Below are 25,096 nucleotides of genomic sequence, written 5' to 3' on the forward strand. Positions count from 1 at the left end.
AATCGAGCAGTCTGTGCTACTAGCTAGATCAAACACTTGTTGATTACTCACATCTTTGACAAGTCTATAGCCCTTAACCGGGTAGGCCCAAAAGCCTTTTGTAAATCCTCTAACAAGGTGGTTCACATCTGTGGATCTAAAATCCTCTAGCAAGATAGTCTTTAATCGGACTTATCTCCTAACAGAGATTGAGATTCCTAACAGGATCTATTCTGGTAAAGAACATTGTAAGACCTTAACTGGTCTGGTTCCTATGCTGCAAATAGTTACTTGTGAGTTCCATCTCACCGTGGTTTTTCCCATTTGGGTTTCCACGTCAAAATCTCTTGTGTTATGGTATTTTTGCTTCTGTGGGTGTATGCATTATTAGCTATTTGGTTTGCATGCGTGTTAACCGGTTTGTCTGCTAAACTGTTTTACCAGTTTACTATTAGTCTTGCAAAGTGTTTAAGTGCAGATATTTTTGGCATACTAATTCACCCCCCCTCTTATTATTCATCAATACAAACATGACCAAGATTTCCATGAGAAGAACCATCAATGTTGATTTTCAGAACTCCTTGAGGAGGAGGGCACCAATGACCCTCCCTATTCATCTTCCGAAGAGTATGTGGACATCTATTTCGCATGACCTATCCAACAAACCTCGAAACATCTCTTGGAGGAGGAAGGTTGAGGCCAAACAACTTGAAGAAAAGAAATCTTAGCCATGGCCTTGTCCCAGTGAGCAAAAATTTAGCCAAAGAAAAGACATGTCGACAAGCTTGATTCCAAACACCCCACCAAAAGTGCCAGATCTCCCTAGAGAAGGAACATTGGAAAAAAAGATTATAACCACTCTCCTCACAATTGCAACACAAAACACACATCGAGGGACCCTGGAACCCGCACTTGCACAAATTATAGACACCAATTTTGAACCACCAATGACAAGAAAAAGTTGCACTTGGGATAAGAGAATTTATTCCACACCTGTTTCCACTAAGGTACCTCCATGCCTCCAAACATTTGTCTATCAAGCTCCGCATGCCCCGAGGAAATAAAGAACTTACCAAACAAATCTCTACCCCAAGCTAAAATATCATGCCCAACCAAGGCATTACATTCATGAGAAGCAAGAATTTGAGCCAACTCTTTCCTATCCTGCTCTGATCCACCTGACAGTCATTCACCAAAGTGCTTCCATTTGTAACCAGTAACCTGTCCTAAATTATGAGCCACATTATAATGCACAACCTTATCCCAATCAGCCTCAATAAAAATAAAACAAAGGAATTGGAGGTGCAGATACCTCGTAAGGATAGGAGGATTACCATCCCAAGAATTGAACCAAAAAAGGGCCTCTGAGCTTGAATTATAGATCTAAAAAATACCATTCTTAACCAACTGAGCCCCCCTTTTCAAAGTATTCCATATCATAGAGCCCCTTCCCTCCAAAGGGTAGCAAGGAACATCCTGAAAGCTCACACCTTTAAGATACTTGTGAGTAAGAATGCAAGACCAGATCTAATGCATGGTGTTATGAACTATTGATGACTGCTATTAATTATTATGACCAAGTAGTTGTGTTATATATTGAATTAAAAACACTGATTATGCTTGTGAATAATCCAAACTAATATTCATTGGTGGAATTGTGGGAGGAATATGGTTTGTTTGTAGGTACTCAAGTTTAAGGTGAGGCAATTTATGTGGTACCATGAAGAGAGATAGATGGATAATTATGACAACCCTAGTGTCAAGACCCTACCAGTAGCTTTTGCGCAATATTAGGTTCATCCATCCATGTATTGACTATGTAGAGTGTTATTAATGATTCTTTATCTATAGTTGAGTCTACAAGGATTGTCCAAAACCTCTATGTAACCTTGAGATTAGTAGATGCACCATCAAATACATTGTTCATTCACTCTATTGAAATTGTAAAGGTACAATACTGATCTTGATTCAATTTTGTTAACCTAAGTTAAGGACCAATGTTAAATTGTTAAAATACATATATAATATTAAACATAGAAGATAAAAAGAACACATAACAATAAATATATATATTTTTTAAATAGTTAAATAAAATAGAGACATTGAAAAAACCAAATAAAAATAAAATTGAAAGAGAATTATAGACAAATAAATTATAATAAAAATTTACGAAGACCAAAGAGGTGGGTTATGGCATTTAAATTAGCAACCTAGCTATGGGAGATATAGAATTTTAATGAGTATGGCATGGGGTATGTGGGAGTGAGTGTAAGGCAGAACGGAATATGTTCCATTGAGAAGGCATGGTTCCCCTTCTTCTAAAGAAAAAATGGTAGGTCATGAGAAAATATGGTACACATATAGTCTTAAAAAAGCCCTATGATCCTCATGGACTGATAAATCTTGGGCTCAATTTCGTAGAGGAAAATGTGAGAGAAGGGGTGAGAATATTGTCGAATAGAATTGTGACAAAATTTATGAATAAAAGAGTCTAGGTGGTATGTCTAGGTAAAAGAAAATTTACTAATGATTCGGGTATAAGGATTGTTTTAGACGCTTTACTCTGGATACCCTTCATTTAGCCATGTTCAATTTTTCTTTCTCATTATTTTCACATCAATAAACTTATAAAGGTTTTCCTTCTAAATTTCATTAAAAATATCATATATAGAGGCATGTCTTTTGGCACATCGTAATAGTGAATAATAAATTATGCTTCACATAATACTATAGATAAAGATTGAGAGGCTCCAAAATGATAATTTAATGAAATTACTTACGCATTCTCCTTATTTTGACATTGTTGAACATAGTGTTTTCATTAATGTCAAAAGAGTTATGAGGAGACATTATGTGAATGATGTCAAGGTATTTTACATCGGTTTAAGCTATTTCTAAATGCCTACTAGATTTGTGGAATTTTGGAAGTATATGTGTTATGTTCCTTAGGTCTGTTGCTCAAAAGTGGTATTTGTGCATAGTTGCACTGTCATGATTTTTGGTACTGCGTTCTATCACAGTTGAGAATTTTTATCTTGTAGGTTGGATGGTAAGTAAAGATAAACTAGAAGAGAACTATATTCAAGTTTTAGAGGATTCAATCTAGAAGACGAAAAGTTACATGTGACAGAGTACACACTATACACTAATTTGTTGACTATGCAAGAGTAGATGTTAGATGCATTAAAGAAAGGAAGTGTGTGCCAGCTAGAAGAAGCATGTGAAGGTAACTTGGGACCAATTGCATAGCATGTTCTTACTCCTAGTGTAATGTGTTGTCTTTAGGATCAATCCAAATACACATTTCATGATGTTTGAATTAAGGGACTTATTCTTGGACAACATGTAGACAATGTAAACGAGTTTTAGGCTAGCATGAAGATGTAAAATTAGGGAGTGGTGTCTCTATATTGGGTTATAAATTATATGGGTTGGTGACCATGAAATCATTATAAGTTCATTTTTATTTGGGACTGGATTTGGGTAATAGATATAAGTAGTTATTCTCACCATGGCTTTTTCCTTCTAGGTTTCCACATAAATCTGGGATTCTCTTGTGTTGATGTGTGGATGTGCTTATATCTTGCATAGTCATATATATGATATTGAGATGTGGTAATGGTATTAATGTTGTAATAAGCTTCAAAACAAAAATTTATATATTGATTCACCCTCCTCTCAGTATATCTGTGTGTACAATGAATAGTACATAAAGGAGTTTCTATATTTTGGTATCATAAGAAGGCCTTTCCCCTATTCATAATTCTTGCAAAGATATTTTGACATAGGAACAATCACCATTGGTAAAGTGGCATTTTGTGTTCCTACAGTCTAGGAAAATATAAGGTTTAAAATCAACAAATAATTTGTGGTTGATTATGAAAGATAAATAGGAATAGATAACCCAACAAGAAATGATACCAAGTGACGTTCAATGTTGTTCTTAGGATGTTTTTGAATATACAAGGACATGACTATATCCTAATGCTAAAATATACCCTATCATTTTCTTCCATACATTGTGTGTATGTTAAACTAAAACTTGCTAATTTGTTCATTGAATAAAAATAAAAAAAATAAAAAATTGCTAATAATATATGAGAAAGGGTGTAATCTCAATAAAAATGTTTTCTCATCTCATATCCAACCCATATGTACCACCCATTATAAACATCTAAAATACATTATTAAACATATTTCTATAAAACGTGAATATCAACCTACTAGATGGGTTGAAATTTGATGTAGTTTTAATTGTTGGGTAATTGTTTGTTGATAAAAAAAAATCTCATTAAATGGTTAAATTGACGTGTAAAAGTATTAAGTGGGTATGGTAGAATTACCTTTGAGAAATGAAAATGTATTTGAACATGATGGAAGAAGGGAAAGAGAGTATGAAATTATAACCTAAACAGGCCCTTACACAAAGTAGGCTCCCTCTTCAAAACTATCTTAACACTAGTACAAAAACAACAATATATGACTAAAAAAGCTACCGAAAATTGCATATAAATGACTAAATTTGATCACGTGACTATTAATAGTTTATTGCTAGTCATTAATCACATGACCAAATTTATTACTAAACTATTTTAATCATTTATTGGTTCTTTTGATTGATCAATTTGGTCATCAATTTGGTCATTTATTTAGTCATTGATTTAGTTACTAATTTAATCATTGATTGTTGTTATCTGGTCATTTATTTAGTCATGATAGTCACTAATTTAGTCATATATTTAATCATTAATTTAGTCATTGATTGTTGTTATCTAGACATTTATTTAGTCACTAATTAAGTCATATATTTAATCATTAATTTAATCATTGATTGTTGTGTTATCTGGTCATTTATTTAGTCATATTAGTGATTTATTTAGTCATATATTTAGTCATTAATTTATTCATATATTGAGTCATTAATTTAATCATTGATTGTTGTTAAATGGTCATATATTTAGTCCTTATTTTAATCATATATTTACATCCATTGGTAGTATACTTAATCATTTTTATTTATTGGTATTATATTTAATCATTTTATAATGTCAAAATAATATAACATTAAACTCAAACTAGATCATAAAAGCAAATAAAAATATTACATATACGAACATGCTACATGTTAGAATTAAAAGATTGATTGAACATCATGACAAACAAGGTAATCTGCAATAAAAATATATAATGCAAATATATATATATATAAATCAAGTTATAATATGTCTAAGGGTATATATGTAATTATAATAAAAAATGTCAAAGTTGTCTAAAAGTTTCTAACTGTTTCAAAATATTCAAAATACTGCATAAAACAATAAGAAACATGATAAACATATTCAACTATATCATTTTCTGCAAATATTTTAATGGCCACCTTGCGAAGGCTCCCTCGTTCTCTTTCAGGCGGATGACTCCATCTATTTTGCCTTCGTAAGGAATAGGTATGTTACTTGTGACCATTAAAATGTTCACATTTGCATCACCTGTTCCTTTTAAGTTTACTCCATGTAAAATAGATAGGGAGTAAATGCTACATCAACACTATCAAATGGATCACACGACCTAACTTTATCACCTTCATTGAATTTATCAGTACGTTTCTACAAAAAGAAAAAATAACACATTATATTAATACATATGTAATGATTACCCTTATTTACATGATAAAACAACCATTAATTTAATTCGTGTGTTAAAATAACTACAAAAAGAAAATGTCAAAAAAATTGCAATGATGAGCTGAAAAAAAAAACATCTAACAGACCAAAGTTATGAATTCACTATAATATTCATACAATTATAAGAAATACGAGTCTCATAAATCGCAAATAAGAGACATTACTTGGGACAGCCATGATCTTAAGCTTCAGCATCCACAATCAAGAGCAACAATAAAGAATCCTAATCACAGTGAAGGAAGCTTCTACACAAGATCATAGCCCTAGTTCAAAGCTATGACAACTGGGAGCACACAAAGAAGCATACATCAACTTGTGATAGCCCAAAAGAGTGAAAGAGAACAATCCCAATGTTGCAAAGATGATATCATAGAAGACCCTCATGATGGTGTGAAGGACTACAATAGCAATATTTTACATCAGAAGTGTGGCCCTTTCACAGTTAACAGTAACATCTTTTAGAGTTTAGTAGCACAATACAATAAATACATCAAGGTCACGGTAACTCACAGTCTAAACACAAAATCTCAATTATAGTTTTGGAAGAGAGCATAATTTGTATTCTGTACTCAGCTTGCTCATTTTTCTATGGGTGGTATGTGGCATTGCTGTCAACATAAGCTTGTAAACCTTTATAGTTGTGAAGTATAATGTTGCAGATTTGTAATCAGTAATATGTAATCAAAGAAGGGTATGATGCATCTAACAGAGAATATATCAAAGATACAGTACAGTGGGCAGTGAGAAGATTAAGAGCCAGTCCTTTATCAGGCAAATATAGAGGTATATAAGCACAGGCCAAGACAAATTTGTATATTCACAGCACATCAAAACCTTAGACAAAGGTAGCAGACCTAATGAACACCAAAATCAGTCTCAGTCAGTTATACTTTGAAGCAAACCTAGCATAATGTTCTAAAGACCTCTCAAAGGTTTTTAATGTGATACCTTCAATTAGAGGACAAAGGCATAAGACCAGATAAAGACAGTAAATATGATCGAAGGACAGTCATGAGATAGAGTAGAGAAGGAGCAATGCAAATGGGGCAGTAAGTATCTGTGTAGACACAAACATAGAACAGTATGAAGTATAGACCACTAACCAAGCAGAGACCTAAATAATCCATGGCACAAGGTTTTTAGTATTCATAAGAATCATGAAGACAACAAAGGAATCAAAGGAATATTGATAGCTCATTCAAAAGGACTGTCATGGGATAGTAAATGGGTCAAGATCCAAAGCACAATAAAGCCACAGAATAGACTAGGGCATAAATTAATAATGATGACCTTGTGCAAATAATATGAGAGAGTACAAATATATCTTAGACCTCTAGGGTATTAGCAGTCAAAAAATGCAGTGAATAGAGATAAGAACAACATATAAGACTAATGACAGTCAACCTGTGAATATTCAGAGGTATCAAAGGAATGTTTGTTGAACAATAACTTATTGATTTAGCAACATGGCACAAATACAGAGATCAATATCATACAATTCATCACCTACAGTAGCAGACCCTAATCTGGGGTGTATGCCAAGAGCATTAGAGATCAAAACATGATAGAGCCTTTACATAACTATGGAGAAGCCACAGTTATGAGAGTACAAATATATCAGAGTCACATGCACAAATTTCAAGATGACAATGTTGCAGGGCAGTGAATGATTGCCTAAAGTCCCAAGTATCAAAGAATCTATGACAGTGATCATGCTCATTTAGCAACAAAGGTTCCAATAAAGAGAAAGAGCAACGAATGAAGCTACAGTTGTAGCAAAAATGACAGATCATAAGCCTCAAGAACATCAAATAGAAAGGCCATGAAGGAGCAATCACAAGCATGTATGGAGGAGTTCCTCATGAAAAATGCAGTCATCATTGATCAAAGAACAGTTACAAGAATGTTAACAATCAAGAAGTGTAACAGTTTTCTAAAGAGCAGTGAATGAGCAGTAAACAATAAGATAAAGATACAATGATGTTCACGAGTTACAAGAAGACTCAGAGAAGTCCAAAATTCAAATGCATATAATATAACCGAGCAATCAATGAAGACAGTGATAAGTCAGTTTCTGGGCAGTGAAGAGTATGGAATAAGGACAGGACACTGCCATTCACAGCAAAAGCACATGAGGATATTGACAACCAATTTCATCAAACCACAAAGAGAAGAGCAGAGGATACAGTCACAAGTAGCATGCCCTAAGGACAATCACATGCTTTTTTAGAAGAAAGGGTATAAAGTCACAGTAATCCTTCAAGCAAAAGACAGAGATAAGGGTATCAATAGCAGCATTTTTAAAATCCTAGAGAGTTTCCCTAGCGAATAGACAATCACAATCAATTCATCATGCATGCTCATCATGCACATAACCTACAAGAAGTTCAGGGAAATACTTATAAAATAAAGATGGAGTTTTGAATGCAACAAATACTTAGAACAACTGTAAGCAAGTTAGAAGATGTATCACCAAAAGGCCCCTCTATGGTGAAGACGAGCATACAAAAAGAACCGTTTGGATTCAAACAATGATAGACAACTGATAATGCCAAAGGATACCTAAAGAAGATTAAAATGCATGGTGACAGTATGAATCATCTAATGGCTATCAAAAGTAATAAAGACACAGAGGTCTACAACAAAATAAGGACAAAAGACTATCATTAAGTGTTTCTTGTGATCTTTGATCAACAAGTGCTACCTTGTAGAAGTTAGCTTCCAAGAGTGACGTTTGAGTATTGAACAAGGAAGTGCTGGCAGGTTACTAGTAGCTCACGGATTCGTGGTCCTATTTAGATTTGCATTCCATTCTACAAAATCTCTCGATAACCCACTCCTAGGGCCCCTTAAGGTTACCAATGCTTACAGTATCTCATATTTGGTAGATGAAGCCCTTCTTGATTCTGTATAGCAAGGACGTTACTCATGGTCTTAAATTTCCTTAGTTGGCAGATTCATTTTCTGGATGGTGTGGATGGTTGGGAAGTTTATTCCTTGTCATAATACTCTTTTTCTTTTGGTTGGTCCCATATCCATATTGTCCATTTTTTTTGGCATTATTGTCTTTTGATGGTGTTAGGTCCCTATTTCTGCAATTTTTGTTTGATGTGCTAAGCCCCCTTGCTTGATAGTCTATGGTGTATTTCGTTTTCTTTGTCTATGGGTGAGGGCCCCAATAGAACCCCTCCATAAATTATGAAAGAAAGTAAACATATTTCCTGAGTCTACTTTTGGCTTTACTCTTTCGAAGATGTTTTGATTCATAATAGGTTCCAATTTTATCTTTAAGATTCTCTTTGCAGGATCCTAAATATCTGAGGTTCATAGACTCTAAATAGGAATTATTCAATAATATTGTATAAAGACAGTTTTTATGACATACTAACACTACAGTGCCATTGAATCGAATTATGGATGTCTGATCCACTCAATCATTGTCGTGGAGCTTGATCTTCACATAAACATTTTATACTTATGTTACTAATTGATCAGCCCCATCTCATGTTAATTAAGTTCAATATAGTGCTGGCAGGGTTTCATCAGTCATCTTTTGTTTTGCACTTCAATGTAATCTGTCTACACAGGTTTAGGAGAAGTACCAAAATAGTAAAAAATTTGCTTCTTAATAATGTTAACCACAACACAATGCAACACCATGTATCTGAAGCTCTTCCCATATTTGTAATTTTTAAGGCCCAAGAAAAGTGTTTATTTGGGAAAGCACAAGTTAATATACATGTTCACATTGTTCAGCAATTACCAAATAATATTTATGTACAATTCATGAATAAAATCACATTTTAATGGCAAGAACATGTACAAAACTGAAAAATAACACCATATTTCTACTTGTATCCATAGTTTCATCATTTATAGCACAATAATGATTTAAACTTAACACCATTTAATCTATATAATGGATTGATCTAGTAAGACATACCATTTTTTAAAATAAGTCATTGTCAATAGCTACAATATTTTAGGACATGCTAGTCTTTGCACAATTGATAAAAGAATCCTTGCCAAGCTTCTCAACCTATTATGGGACATTCAATTCCTCAAAAGTTTGCTTCATTGTCATGCTAAGCATTAAACATCAAGGTGAAAGGAATCTCATCACAATAATCTAGATGATGAATCAAATTTGAAAATCTTTAACATCATTCCTACACGAAAAAGGTCACCTCCAATAATCAAGTCAATACAAATATAAGAAGCTGAAAATGTGACTCCCCAATGAAAGTTGAATTGGTGTTAACAATTAAATCTAAACACACAACATATGTGAATGTAAATCAAGCAAGCATATGTGAATGTAAATCAAGCATCCTTAACACTATCGATACATAAGTCACCTTGACAGCAAATTTGTCATTAATGTATTTGCAGGCTTCCCTCATTGAAAGCTATTCAAAATAAAAATAACCATATGATTTGCAACTGAAAATACACAAGTTATAAGACAATCATCTAAATTACAGCAAAACGGCTGATTCTACTTCTCACAAAATATGCTTATTTAATCCATAAATACAATTCTATATGCATGCATATCTTATTAGTAAGGTAAATAGCTAAAATTACCCTATATCCACTAATGATAGAAGTTGGATGGATTTTATTCCGAACCGGGTCATTTGCCCGCTATAAATACAAACATTAAATGACACATGAAGCAGACTGTAAGAAAGATTCCTTGAAGAAATTTTAAATAAGAACCTAAAAAGAAAAGTAAAGATTCAAAGTTCTTATAAATGTATATATTGTAAAACAAAAGACAATCTCCCTAAAAGGATATATAATCTGTACAACATACCTTCAGCAACTCCGCAGCAATACTAATAATTGATGCTGTGCCATGCCTAACTTCTTGATCCTATGATTCTGCAAGTTCCACCAAAACCTATAGATAGAAGAACACACCAACCTCATCAAAAATACATTTTGAGTGCACTAAAAAATTTATAGAATGAAATTTATAAACATAATGGGATCTTGAAGAGCTAGGCAAAATAATGTAATTTTTTTCATCCAATACCATTGATACCGTGTATAGCATAGATGATAAGAAAAACAAAGGGATGATAAGAAAAAAGAGAACAAATAACCCAATGTTTGCAGATGGATGCTCCACCTCCAGCATCTTCAAAATGGTTGCTCTGTCATTGGTGATTGTAACATCTCCAATATCATCAATAACCATCTGTCATATGTTAGCCGTGTTAAAGCATAAAACCGACATCATAGTCAAAGATGTCTCTTATCATCTTGCAGAAATCAAATTTAATAATGTTGTTCGGCTAATGGCCTACTTATGCTTAAAACAACTGTATTATTATAAAAACTGCACAAGTTCATTCCTTAATTCCTCAAGTGTTTATTACAAGTCTATAGATCTCTATGTTGTAGCAAATACCTAATATCCTAGAACAGTCCATAGAGCACAATAACAGTGATTAGATGGATCATACCTGTGAGTAAAATAATGAGAAAGCCCATGTAAAATTGTCACAAACAATAATCAAAAGACTCAGGCCAAGTCTCAATCACGAGAATCATAGAGCATGGCATTAAGAAAACCACAGTCCAAAAGCAGTCTTTGATAGTGATGGACAAGAAGATCTACGTATAGAGATCAAGAGTCATTATTGTTGAATCTTTCAGAGCAGTGCTACAGGAGAATGCACTATAGCAGCCCTTATGACAGCGAGAGTTATAAAGTTATGATAGTGATGAAAGTCTTCTATCATGTTAAGAACACAAAAGGGTATATATCCAAACATACAATGATGTAAGTTTCAAAACAGACATGTCACAATGAGAACCATCAAAGATAGTGATTAGTGTAGCATCTCATAACAAAGAAGGTTCCCAAAAAGCTACATCATTCATGAGTGATTATACAGTCAAGCCTCAGGACAGTGAGCAAAACCAAAGAGATTTGCAATGCATTGAAGACAATGGAAGTGTAACCTTTAAAGGAGCAAGTCCTTGTACAACATGATGGTCAAATATATAGAGAGCATCCTTAAAGCACCATCATAGTCACTAATGGATGGATAGAGTAGCATCAATTCTTTACTCCTAAGTTTTGAGATAAGTTGAAAAACAATGAATCCAAACAATGATTACAATGATGAATACCTTGATAGTTTTCTACTCATTGTAGAGAAAAGGGCAAAGAATGAAATCTTGAGTGGTAAGGATGTACTAATGCAGAATCCATTGGTCCTTGACATGTATAGTAAAATGCAAACATAATAACTACAAAAAGGTATTTTACTAAGTGTTGGTGTCTATTTTATCATCTACCAAACATTAGGTTAGGATACCCGAAGGTATTCTATCCTCTCCTGAAAAATCACTACTGATTCCAAGGTCTATATGTGCGAACAAACGACTTTAGTGGAATAGCTTCTTGGGTAGTGTATGCTGAAATTTTCAAGGGGGACTTACGTTGACAAGTATTCTTGAACTGCTGGACTTAGATGGATTTAGCAATTTTAGGCTCTTCTTCTGTTTTTTGGGATTTTCTGGGATTTAGACTTTCAAAAGAAAGGGGAAAAGAGATAGGGTTTAGGAAGGCTAATCTAATCCTACGAATTCTGGAGACGGTATCAACTGGATGCTTTCGAGAAACCAAACCTTGCTTCGCCACACTAGGGACAACTACACAAGGCTGGTGCAATCTTCAATGGGTTGTGCTTATGATCGAGATGTTGGGATGCACAGGGGATGGGCTCAGACTAACTTTGCACAGTAGAATGGAAATCATCCATTTACCAAAAGTATGAGCGAAAATACACCATCAATTGACACTTATCAAATCCTTCATTCAAATTAACAACAATGAAAGCAAATCTAAATTAATTTGAATTAAGTGTTGAGGTAGTTGAAACCATGCAAATCATTCAAATAATAGAGATTACAAAGCAGCGCACATGCAATATATTATCTGGAAATGACCTTAAGCAACAATACATCAAAAACCTCACCCTTTTCAAATGAGGGGAGGCAACCTTATATAGTTTCTCAAAAATAACTGAATGGCCGAGATCAAACAGTGATCAAGGGCCCAGATTGAAAGTCCTAAACCCTAATTAGGGTTTCCCGAAATACTATCAGTTCAAGCAGATGAAAGAGTGACAAGTGGCGCAGCTGCTAATTTTACTGAGGTGAGTGGCCACTTTCCTCTCTCAGAGATTCAACGTATCTGGACACCATGAGCTTGACCTCCTCTATGGTGACACTTGGCAAACCGCCAATTTGGAAGTCGACGAGATCCACATCGTCGGCGCACGTAGCAAGGATGCCTTCCCACTCCACTGCCTGGGTGAGGAAGTTGTCATCGATGGAGAGGAAGTTTGCAATCTTAGAAAGATCGCCTTTGTCAATCATCCCTGAATCTTGGAAGAAGCTTGTCTGAATCCTGGCTCTCAGGTTCTCTGCTTGTAAATGCTTCTCCCTTAGGCTTTCCTTTTGCCAGATCTCTGACGCCACCCGAAATACCTTGCCTAGGATCTCTCTAACCCTTGCCTCTGTCTCGAAACACTTGGTCTCGGATTTCTTCAAGACTTCAATCCGAGTGACCAGAGTATAGTACCACGTGCCGAAGTCGTACCTGTCTCCTGTCTGTAAGATGCCTGCATCCACTAAGCTCTTCTTTGACATGCCTCGGATAACCTTTAGGTGAGGGAGTATTTCATTCTGAATTTCATCCACTTCTTCCCAATTGGATGATAGATCCTGGATACGATCAATCAACAAAGAAGTTGCCTCATGCGCTGATACTAAGTTTTCTACAAAGGTGTCAACACGTATCACAGCATCTGAAATCCACTCCTTTTCTTGAGTGTACGATCCCTTCATCTCATCATAGTCCTTCATTGATCCCTGCTGAAGAGGCTGTGGTGGAGTAGCTGGGACTTCATGGTTGAGCGGGTTGGTAAGATGGAGAACATACTTCCTCCACTGCTGGTTCTCTTCTTCCACTTTCTTTCTCTTTTCTTTCTCATGAGCCACCCTTGTCTTTAGAACATTACAGGAGTCGTCAAAATATTGGACCTCCTGGTCCTGGGTAGGCTTGCCCATCTCTATGGTGGTGATCTTGTAGTCATCTGCGGTGACATCGTCCCTAGTCTTTCCTTCTTTGGGCACTGCTATCTGGACTGTCCTGAATCCGGCACTGTCTCTCTGAATCAGGGAGAACTTCCTAACTGGTTTGGGCGGTTTAGCTGTGGTGGGCTCATTCACCTTCTCCAGGAATGCTGCGGTAGCCTCCTCGGTTGAGTGGACCTCCTTGGGAACCTTGGCCTTTATTCTTGCTCTTAGCCAATCAGGAATGGTTGATTGTTCTAGAGTATTACGATCAAACTCATTGTCTGCTTCTCCTGGGTTCGCTGGTATGCCATCCAAGAAAATTATAGGGGCTTCATCCTGCCCTCTGTCTGGAGTTCGGAAGACCTTCTCCACCACCTCCTCAACTGGCTGAGAAAGCACTCTTACTTCATCATCACTCACATAGATATTTATCTCTTGTTCCCCAATTGTACTCTGATCAGGTGCAATGGAAGCAGCACTTAGGATGGAGTGACTTTCGTTGGATTCTCTTCTCTCAACCACAACCCTCTTCCCTGTGCACTTTGTAGAGCTTCCACCCAACTCCTTTCTCTTTCGAGATCCAATGCTTTCCGGATTCCGAGCATCACCGAGGGAGGTACAAGGGTGGACGGACAAAGTATCATCCACTCCCATTAATTCATACGTTAGAACCATACCTTTGGCCTTCAACTGTTTTGTCTTTTCAAATGCCCACCACCTCGAGTACTCAACTACTGACCTCATGAGGTCTGCTAGGTCTGATTTTTCTCCCTTTGTCCAATCTATCAAGACCAAAGGTTCATTCTTCATCTTCTCAAAACCCGGCTACTGAAGTTCTAGGCTTTCTTCCACCTGATTGGCAACTTTGAACACTTCCGTTGCTCTCACCATACTTAGAGGAATTCTTTACCAGAACCTCTTCCAGATCTCGAAACTATCAGCTGCATTAGCCCAGTAGTCTTCCAGATCTAGTCTGTGCTCAAACGTTGTCCCTTCGATCTTCTTTATCCTCTGGAATGGATCGAAATCTTTTCTTGCCTTGTATTGGTAAAAGGGATACCAGGCCAGTTCTTTCTCAGCAGTAGTTGCAGCTTGTGATGATGGACATATTTCCAACCCATTACCAATTGTAAGTGAGGATGTGCCTGCCTTCTTCTGCTTATCCCTTTGAATCACTATATACTCCTCCAATTGCCTCACAACCTTGAGCAACACCACTCAGTTGGTTGGGTAAGCTGGAAGCTTGTATGGAGGACCAGAGAATCCCTGAATTCGGAGGTAAGTGAACTTTGGATATTGGATGTACCAACACCTGAACCGACCGATAAAGTCCATAGAATCTTGAGAGAGCCTCTGGTGCAGGCCACCTTGAAGGGTCCGGGTAACGTGCATCAGGAAGGCATCATTCACCCTTTTGAAATGGAACTTTTCCTCCATATGGAGCTGGGGATAGCAATCATATACCGGGAATTGGTTCTCCTTGTTCCCAACTTCTCCTCTACAAGTGAGACCTCTGTACCTGTAGGTCCTGGCTAAAGAATAGAACAAGTAAGAACTCATGAAGAAAGTCCTATTTGCCTCCAGATTCCTTAGCTGGCTGTCTAAACTGTCGCTGATCATACGGGCCCAGTCTATCATTTTTACTCCATTGATTATTTCATTAATGAAATAATACATCCAGGGTTCGAATGGAGCTCCCTGAGGATTTCCTATTATTCTATTGAGCAAGACGATCATGTCCCCAATGTCCTCCTTGAAGTATGCTCGTACTAGGCTTTTTCTCTGGAGTTTAGAGGCGCCCTTCCTCGGCTTGTCTAACCAGGGATGATTAACTATGGCATCATATTCTTCTAGGTGATCATGGTACAGACTGTCAGCTTCATCCTTGGTCATATATACTGTGTTGTGGTACTCAGGGATCCTGAAGGCCTCTCTGATGGCCTCATCGCTGACATTCGCCAACACTCTTCCATCAGGTGCAACAATATCCTTACTGATGGGGTTGTAGTGTTTGGCACATTCAACTACTAGCTCATTGCACTGCATGGTGGGGAGGAAGCCGACAGCGTGCACGATACCACTCTTCATCATTTTCCGCGCAATGGCGGTAGGCACAAGGTTGTCCAGACAAAACATTCGCTTCTTAAACTCCCTCAGATTGATGTGTCCGAGGTTGGTGTTGCTGATGTTCTTCCACTTGGAAGTCATCCTTGACTCTGGAAGAGCATCTTTATCTACCTGGAACTTCATGGTGCTCAAGACCTGCAAATGAATGATAAAACTTTAAGTTAGTCGAAATTCTGCAGAATTTCGAAAAAAATAACGGGGCCGCGAAATGGCTAAGTGTTGGAAAATTTTCCATTTTTCACTCTCATCACTTAGCCACCAAAGTTGAATTTTCACTTCCAGACCCTCAGCCTTGAAGCTGGTCGAAGTCCCCATCAAGTGTTAAAATTTTCGAAAAAAATTTATACTTAGCCAAAAAAGTTGAATTTTCACCTCCAGACCCTCAGCCTTGAAGCTGGTTGAAGTCCCCATCAAGTGTTAAAACTTTCGAAAAAATTTCATACTTAGCCAAAAAATTGAATTTTCTTTCTCCAAAATCATTTATTAAATTCTAGAAAAATATCCAGAAAATTCACAATTTTAATTTTACCTTTGACTTGGCTAGATTTTTCTCCAAAATATTGAGAAAATTCAGAAAAGATGCCTTTCTCCAGAAATCTGTAAGCCTTTTGCCAAAATATTTATCCGACTTCCAGCAATATCTAGAATTTCCTCCAGATGAACTCCAAACGAAAAGTATTTTACTAAGCTCTCCTTAGTAATTTTGAACTTCTTGGTGTAATAATGAATTTGATAATGAAGTATTTGGAGACAGGTTTTTAAAAAAACCCCTAAAATCACCCAAATCATACTTCTAATTCTAAAAAAAACTTTCCATTTTAATTTAAGTTTGAAGATATTCATTAATCCTCCAATATTCCCTTTCAAAAAAACTTTCCATTTTGAATTAATATCTTAATAAATTTTTAATATTCCCTCAATATTCTCAAAAAAAACATTTCACTTTGGATTTATTTTGAGGATTTTTTTTTTATTTTTTATTATTTAGATATTTCTTCATTTTGGATTTAATTTGAAATCTCTGTGGATTTTGTGACATCATGTTGACTTTGTTTGACCTTCCATGTGTAGGTTGATTTTTTTGAATTTTATTTCCATCTTTTTCAAATTTTGGTGAATTTAGCCAACCTCTCGAAGGTATGGCGGACTTTGATGTTGACTCCTTCATGGCCTCTTCATGGCTTCCTTCATGGCTGGGCGGACTTTGTTGTCACCTCCTTCATGGCTTCCTTCATGGCTGGGCGGACTTTGGAGTTACCTCCTTCATGGCCCCTTTAATGCCTTGGGCGGACTTTAAGTCTTGCACCTCCATGGTCTCCTAAGGTGGGCGGACTTTAGGCCTAGCGCCTTCATGGTCTCCATCAAGGTGGGGCAGACTTTGTTGAGTGCTCCTTCACAGCCTCTCAACCTTGGGCGGACTTTAGGTTGGCCTCTTCATGGTCTTCTTCTTCCTTGACTTAGCATCTTGGGCGGACTTCTAGCAAGGTTTCCATGTGGATTCTGACCTTAGCACCCATGTGACTTCTATAGACTTGGGCGGACTTTAAGCTTAGCCCCCACATAGCCTCCATCTCCCTTGGGCGGACTTCAAGCTCACCTCCTTCATGACTTCTTCATGGTTGGGCGGACTTTGGAGTAGCCTCCTTCATGGCCTCTTCATGGCTGGGAGGACTTTGGAGTAAGCACCTTCCTTGGCGGACTTTGGCTTGGACTCTTCATGGCCCCTTCAAACTTGGGCGGACTTTACCTTAGCCCCCACATAATCTCCTAAGGTGGGGTGGACTTTGGACTTACCTCCTTCATGGTCTCCTTCTGGCTGGGCGGACTTTACCTTGGCCTCTTCATTGTCTCTTGATGGCTGGGTGGACTTTGAACCTTGCACCCACATGATCTCCTAAGGTGGGGCGGACTTTGGAGGTTGCTCCCTCATGGTCTCCTAAGCCTTGGGCGGACTTTAACCCATGCTCTTCCATGACCTCTTTAGGTGGGGCGGACTTTGGAGAGTGCTCCTATGTGACCTCCAAACTCATGGCGGACTTTAGACAAGGCGCCCACATGACCTCCATTAGCATGGCGGACTTTAACCTCAACATCCACATGATCTCTTCATCCTTCGTGATGGGGTTTGAACCTGCAGAAACACTTCAAACCCTTGTTAGCCAGACTTAGAAGAATTTTGAAAGAAATTTCAAAATTTCACAGTTTAATCTAATTTAATCGGATTAACTTGAAATTTGAAATCCGTGCTTAGGTGGATCATCTGAAAAAGCAAAAAGCCTAAAATCTAGGGATTTTAGCTTTTTAGGTCAAAACTTGGAATTTTCGAGATCTGGTCGGAGCTGGTTGATGGTGCAAGTGTAAACCCTAGGTTTGCATCCCGAAAAAGCAAAAAGCCTAAAATCTAGGGATTCAGCTTTTTTAGGTCAAAACTTGGAATTTTTGAATTCCGGTTGAAGCAGGTTAGTGGTACAAGTGTAAACCCTAGGTTTGCATCCCAAAAAAGCAAAAAGCCTAAAATCTAGGGATTCAGCTTTTTTAGGTCAAAACTTGGAATTTTCGAATTCCGGTCGAAGCAGGTCAGTGGTGCAAGTGTAAACCCTAGGTTTGCATTCCGAAAAAGCAAAAAGCAAACATCCCTAAAAAATAGGAAAAACTTTCTAAAAATAGCCATACCAAGGATCGGGCTAAAAATGTCAAAAACGAAACTTCCTAAAAAATAGGAAAAAGCAAAAAAGCAAACTTTCTAAAAATAGAAAGTTGTCCAAATTCATCCAAATCAATTGTGATCTTCGTCCTTTGGCCTCTCTAAGCATTTTGGTGGTGTTCACACTTCGGAATCACATAACTTGCAAAAAATAACTTTCAATCGTCAGGGCCTGAAATGCTCTGAACTGGACAAGGCTTGGTGAAACTGCAGCAAAAGGTCACAAGACACTAACAAAATCCCAGAAAGCAGGAAAAGAGAGGGTCCCCATTTGCAATGGGGCGATGTGTGGAAAAGGTCACAACACTAAGAGGTGCAACTGTACACTTAGCAAGAAAATACATATAATTGCACAAATCACTTCCTTGTGATAGTTATTATTTATACATTCTAGAGGGCATCACTATGTGCCACATAGATCACTGAAAAGACTACTCAGATCAGAAACCCTGAACAAATTGCTGTTGTGTAAGACATCATTGAATATGGAAATCAAAGCTCGGGATATTTATTAGAGTGATTAAAAATTCATATGCAATCTACCTCAGTATATTTATTACAAAGTGATTAAAAATTCATATGCTAGTTACCCAAGGTATAAAAATAGAAGAGGATCTGTCATGATATACAAACATGAACAACTAGTAATATTTTAATTGCATAAATGATAAGCAATTGATGAGTTCAATCTATAGGGCTCTGATCCATTTTTGGATCCATTTCTATTTAAGAAAAATGAAAAATATAAGTATAAAATTAAGAGGAAGAGATACAAAATTATTCAGAATTGTCAGAAGATTTATATTATGTTTTGCACCAGATATCCAGGATCATAACGCAATAGTGCATTGAAGAAGTAACTTAATGAATTCTAACAAAACCAATTGAGTTTTGGGAGCCTTCTTGCTCAGAGATTTGGTTTCCTGACATAATCCATGCATACTTATTACATCTCTAATATTTATCTGTCATGACAGAGACTAAATTGAGTAAACGAAAGATGGACCTTGAAAGAATTTGTGGCCACCCAGAAATCAAACTTAGGAGTTCTACGATTGCCTTGGTGAGTCTCATAACTCTGGTCCAAAATCCCAAAATATTAGATACAAAAGATAACTATAATAAGCATGCTTGATCGATTGCCCGTTGCTGTTTATATTTATTTAAAGCTTATTCATTCATTTATATATTGAAGAGAACAAAGAAAAGATTCAACAGAAATAACATTTACACCCCCATTATTGTCTTCTAGAACAAATTTGGTCAAAATCTGTCTTTCTGGAAATGAGTATTTACCAAGTCTAAATACTCCCAATATCATCAAAAGTTATTTTCATACTCTTTAATGATTGTTTACCTTGTATAATAGTTCAGATTACTTTAACCTTGTATACTCTTAAATGGTGTTCTGAAACCACAACCCTTTACTTATCAATTTGATATTAAAATTCAAAGAATATGTTTATGATACTTTTGTATTAATCTTCACAGTGAAAAGATGGCAGAAAAGGAGTATTACAGTCAGAGAATTCAAAAGTAGATAATAGTCTTGATCATAGCAGTCCTCTGCTTAAAAATCTACATACGCGCTGGCCCTGTAGCTGCCAGAGACAAGGGTAGAAACTGAGATGAAAGAAAATGCCGACTGGGTCATGGAGATGCTACCGAGATTGTCAAAGAAATCTTTTTCGTAAAACCAAAATCACTTCACGCCAGCCATTGTTTGCCCCATTTGCCCTTATTGCTGAAATGTTTCGCACCAGTAGAGAGCCCATAAAAAATGGTGCTCAATAACCTAACATGCAATTTTAGGATATCCTAAAATACAATTTTTTCAGATAGCGCCATTTACCTTGGCGCTTAATATCTTAAAATATAATTTTTTTTGTCTTTATTTTTAATTTAAGATAATTTACATATTTAAGGTAAAAAATTTATTTTATGTTGAAAATTTGTTTTTAACCCCAGTGAAATTGTTATACTTTTATTCTTATTATATTTTTAATAGAAATAAAAAAAATATAATATAATATAATGCTAATAAAATTAGTTATTATTTATAAATAAAAATAATATTTAAAATAATGAATAATTTACAAACAAAAATATTACAATTGATCTTTTTTACAACAAATATCTATTATAAATCAAAGTTATGTATAAATCACATACAATATAAAGGTATCCAGTTTGATAGCAATGTTGTTTCATTTTCAATTAAAAGCTAAATAGGGGAAAGGACCGAGACATAGTTGAGTGTGTTCCAATTCTTCTTATAGAAGTTGTTGATTTAAAATCCCCATGCATCTTTTGTAAATGAAACAGAATTTTCCATTTAAAAAAATAGATGACAACTAACTCTCAACTTCCATAATAGATAATAATACAACTCATAAATAAATATAAAATTCTCCATTGAAAAATATAGATGGGAGCTAACTTTCTTTAAATGTGAAAGGCTACAAACTTAGGCAAGCCAAAGGAAGGCAAAAGATATATAGGCAAGGACCTGTAAAGGAAAGGTACCATGTGAAGCTAGCTCGAACAATCTAATGAAGTCGGATAACCCCCTACAATCTATAGGGAAATCGATCTAGAGGTGAGGAGGAGTGAGAACGAACTCCTTCTCACCTCTAGATCGATTTCCCTATAGATTGTAGGGGGTTACCCGACTTCATTGGATTGTGTCCAACTTTAATTTACAACATTACACCAATAGTTGTGACTTTATTAAAGTTGTTATTGTTGATGATATATAATTAAGTACCAATTATATATAATTGAATGAAATATATTACCATTTTTTGTGAAAAATAACCAATCATGTGATGCCACATCAGTTGCACAAGTATTGGGGCCCTTTTGCACGCCTATTGGTCTCACCTTTTTTAGGTTTGTTTTGGACACCTTTGCAAAAAACATGCTATTGTGGCATCATATTTGATGATGTGGCCCTGAAACTTTAGTTATAAGTAGGGGATTTGCTAAGTAATTAAGTTGTTGCAAAAAATTGGGAGTGATTTGAAATTTCCACGTAGGATTTTGAGAAGTGCGAAGTTAGGGTGCACAACTATTGGGTCCTCTCCCCTAAATATACATAGAATATTTATATCATTTCCACAAGTACCTAATATCTTTAAGAGAAGACCCAGTCATTTATTTAGAATATTTCTACCATCTATCAAATTAGTCATTTATTTAATCATTTTTATTTGTGTGACTAATTTTTTAGTTGTGTTTTCTTACGCAGTGACCAAATTAGTCATTTGTAGTTGTGATGCAAAAAATGACTAGAATTGGGTCATTTTTACTTGTCATGACTAAAAGTTTTAGTCACTTGGTCATTTATTTGTCATATTTCTACTAGTGTAAAATTATCATAACTTATATTACATTATAATAAACCCCTTGAAAACTAAATTTTGTATAGGCATACCTAGAGGAGTGGGCTACAAAATCTACTATTTTGAGCCTAGTATTGATCATTCACCTTTACCCATCTTCCATCAAATGAGTTGAAAACCTCCTACTAGGTGAGTACTAGCCAAAAGGACCTTAGAAATAAATTCAATAAGTTATGTCCCTCTAGTCATATCAATGCCAAAAAATGAATACCTGTGACTATTGATGATGTATATCTTTCATTTGTAGGTTGACATATTCTAAATTAGGATTTTGTTTTCCAATTATAGAGCTAATTTTGTTACATGGGCTCTTTTAAGGAAATATAAGATGGATTGATAAGGATTCTACAATGGCACACGTAGAGAGTGTATGCATCCCCTAAGACATAGATTATTCCTCTCCTTTTAAGGTGATCACTAGTTGATAATTATAATGACATGTGTATAAGATAAGCTTATCAATGTTCCATTATAATGATAATAAATAAGTGTGCTCTACCTATAGATTGATTAGTGGTACCACATAGGAATCAAGATTATTTTTGCTAGTGGCATTCAGGCCTTAGGGCTAACAACATGCAAGTGATGAGTACCCCATATTACTCTAGTGGCCTAGATGGCTTTTGTTAGTGACATGCAAGTCTTAGTAACAACAACACGTGGGTGATGGATTCTCAATGCTATATTACAATGCTGGATGATTTTCTTGAATGAAATGCAAGTCTTAGGGCCAATAGCATGTAGGTGATGGAATTCGTATTTTAATGCTTAATCATATGATGGAATACAAGGAAATGGGAGTTGTAGAGATGAATAGATTAGAGTGAGTTTGATCTAACCCCATAATCAATCTTTAGGCATACCTTATTTTGAAAAGTGGTAACTCAAGTTAGTAGTGGAAGGTGCCTCTTGGGGTAAATTGTTAATATGTACTATCTTGTGTGTGATAGGATAACATAATTGACATCTTTCAATGGACCACATATAATCAACTTGGATGGACGAGATGGCGACATATCACTTGGTTGAGATCACTTGTACCCTATTCGAACCATAGACAAGATAAGGTTTAGGAAATAACCTTTCTTCAAGAGAATAATAAGGAAAGATTCCATTTAGTAATTTCATTTGAGCTTCTTTGATTGCCTTTTTATAGTTAGATTTGTCTTGTATAGATACACATTAGTGATACATGAATCTATGAAATCTTACATTTGTAAGGAAAACAATGTTTCAACCTTGCATTTAAATAAGGTTACTATTTATAGTAAGTTTATGTTTGAGCAAATATTGATCTGAAATTTTCCCAAAGCTATAGATTAGCTAAATAAACATGCCAACAAATTTTCATTGCAAGATAATATCTAGATTTTAAGATGTTAAAGCTTTTTTATCTACATTTGAAACATTTTTTTTTGGGACCAACTGAATTCCTGATAGAAAACACAGCGTGTTCTTACTCCCAGTGTAACGTGTGGACCTTAGGATTGAACTGATTACACATTTCATGACATTTGAATGAAGGGATTTGTCCTTTTTCGACATACAGAATGTAAATGGGTTCTAGGGTGATATGAAGATGCAAATAATGAACTGAAATGCCTATATATTTCTGGAAAAGCACTTGCCAATAGAATGAGCAGAGAAAAATAGCTTTAGAAAATTTAATAACATTTATGGATTACATTTATGCATGTCTATGAAATTTCACTTCACATTCTTGTTGTGCACCATGAGCCATGTGCTAGAGCTTTAGCAATTAGAACACCACCACATAAATGATAACTATGATTTTCCTAATTTCTGTAACTGAAAATGAAGGATGCTCGATCCTTTTAGTCATCAATGACCTACACTCATGTTTTTACATAGAAACAGGCTTCAATTTCTGCCGAGGAGGGTTTAACAGACACAAAATATTACACATCCATAAAAAGGAATTGAAAAAAATAAATCAAGGTTCCTTGATTAACCCTATCTATATTTTTTTTAAAGCTCAACCAGCTCAGAAAAATAACTAGCGAAGCTAAACTAGATCGGGAAAAACCAGCAAAAACAAATACCAACATTCATCCTACCATTTATATTAAAGCTACAAATGACATTGCATCAATTTACACTCAATTAGCATCAAGTAAAATTATTTACAGAAATGGGTAGAAGCACAATGGCTTTCAATTGTTAGAGGAAACCTCAAAAAATACATTACAAAATCTCCAACAGAGGGAGGGACATATCAGTGGCTATGCCTCTATAGAACAAATTCAGCATACTTATAGCTCGGATGCTCATGGGCTCTATTTCTCTTTGACCTGCGAACATTTGGGTTCTCTACTTTATCCTTATCAGCAAGCCCCTGCTCTTTAACTTGAATATATTGATGCTTCAAGCTGCATCTAGGGCTACCCAATTCGCTTTCTAAGAGATGCTTCTATGCATGGCAAGGGAGTTCAGGACAGAGAGATTTGTAATCATTTCTCACTCTTTTTATTACAATCTTATTTGAGGAGGGTGCTCCAGAAGGACGAATGATTTGCCACTGCCCCAGTGAAGCCATAGCCTTATCATCTTCTTTGTAACCATTTTGGAGAACCCATTGAGCAGCTACATCAGCTAACATATTTAATCTAGCAAATGATTAAGGATTTTCCTTCTGAATTTTGAAGCAACCATCACCAGAACCTGCTTTTTGGTCCATCTCCTTCTTGTCATTTAGATTTCCATCTTGAAACAATTTTTCATCTGAATAGGGAAAACACTGGGGATTCAATTCAACATGTGGGTGGTAGGAAATTGTATCTAAATCAGTAGAACTAGTTTGCAAAGCTCCAATTACTGAGGTGGGGGTGCTTTTCTTGTACTTGGAATTGGAGAGATTAACTTCCATACCTGAACTTCCAGCTGGTGTGCCCAAATTACTGCAAGGAACTCCAAATTTTGATCCACCTTCAATACAACTGCCTTTAGTGAATGCCATCTTCTTTCGCGCATTACCCCATTTCCAGAAACTATCACTTGAATTTTCCATCGCCTCTGGTTTCTAACCTGAAATCCAAAGAAACGTGGCAAGAGCAGAGCTAGGAAGGAAATGGTGAGTG

General features: G+C 36.0%; 1 long non-coding RNA gene across 1 annotated transcript; it reads right to left on the reverse strand.

Moving 5' to 3' along the window:
- Positions 1–5,162: 5,162 nt before the first annotated feature.
- Positions 5,163–20,416, reverse strand: LOC131051095 (uncharacterized). Its single transcript, XR_009107084.2, has 4 exons — positions 20,114–20,416; positions 10,772–10,866; positions 10,480–10,566; positions 5,163–5,582 (listed from the first exon to the last, which is right to left on the reverse strand). It is a non-coding gene; the product is annotated as an uncharacterized LOC131051095 (long non-coding RNA).
- Between the last annotated feature and the right edge of the window lie 4,680 nt (positions 20,417–25,096).

This window comes from Cryptomeria japonica, chromosome 6 (assembly GCF_030272615.1).
Source record: "Cryptomeria japonica chromosome 6, Sugi_1.0, whole genome shotgun sequence".
NCBI lineage: Eukaryota > Viridiplantae > Streptophyta > Pinopsida > Cupressales > Cupressaceae > Cryptomeria > Cryptomeria japonica.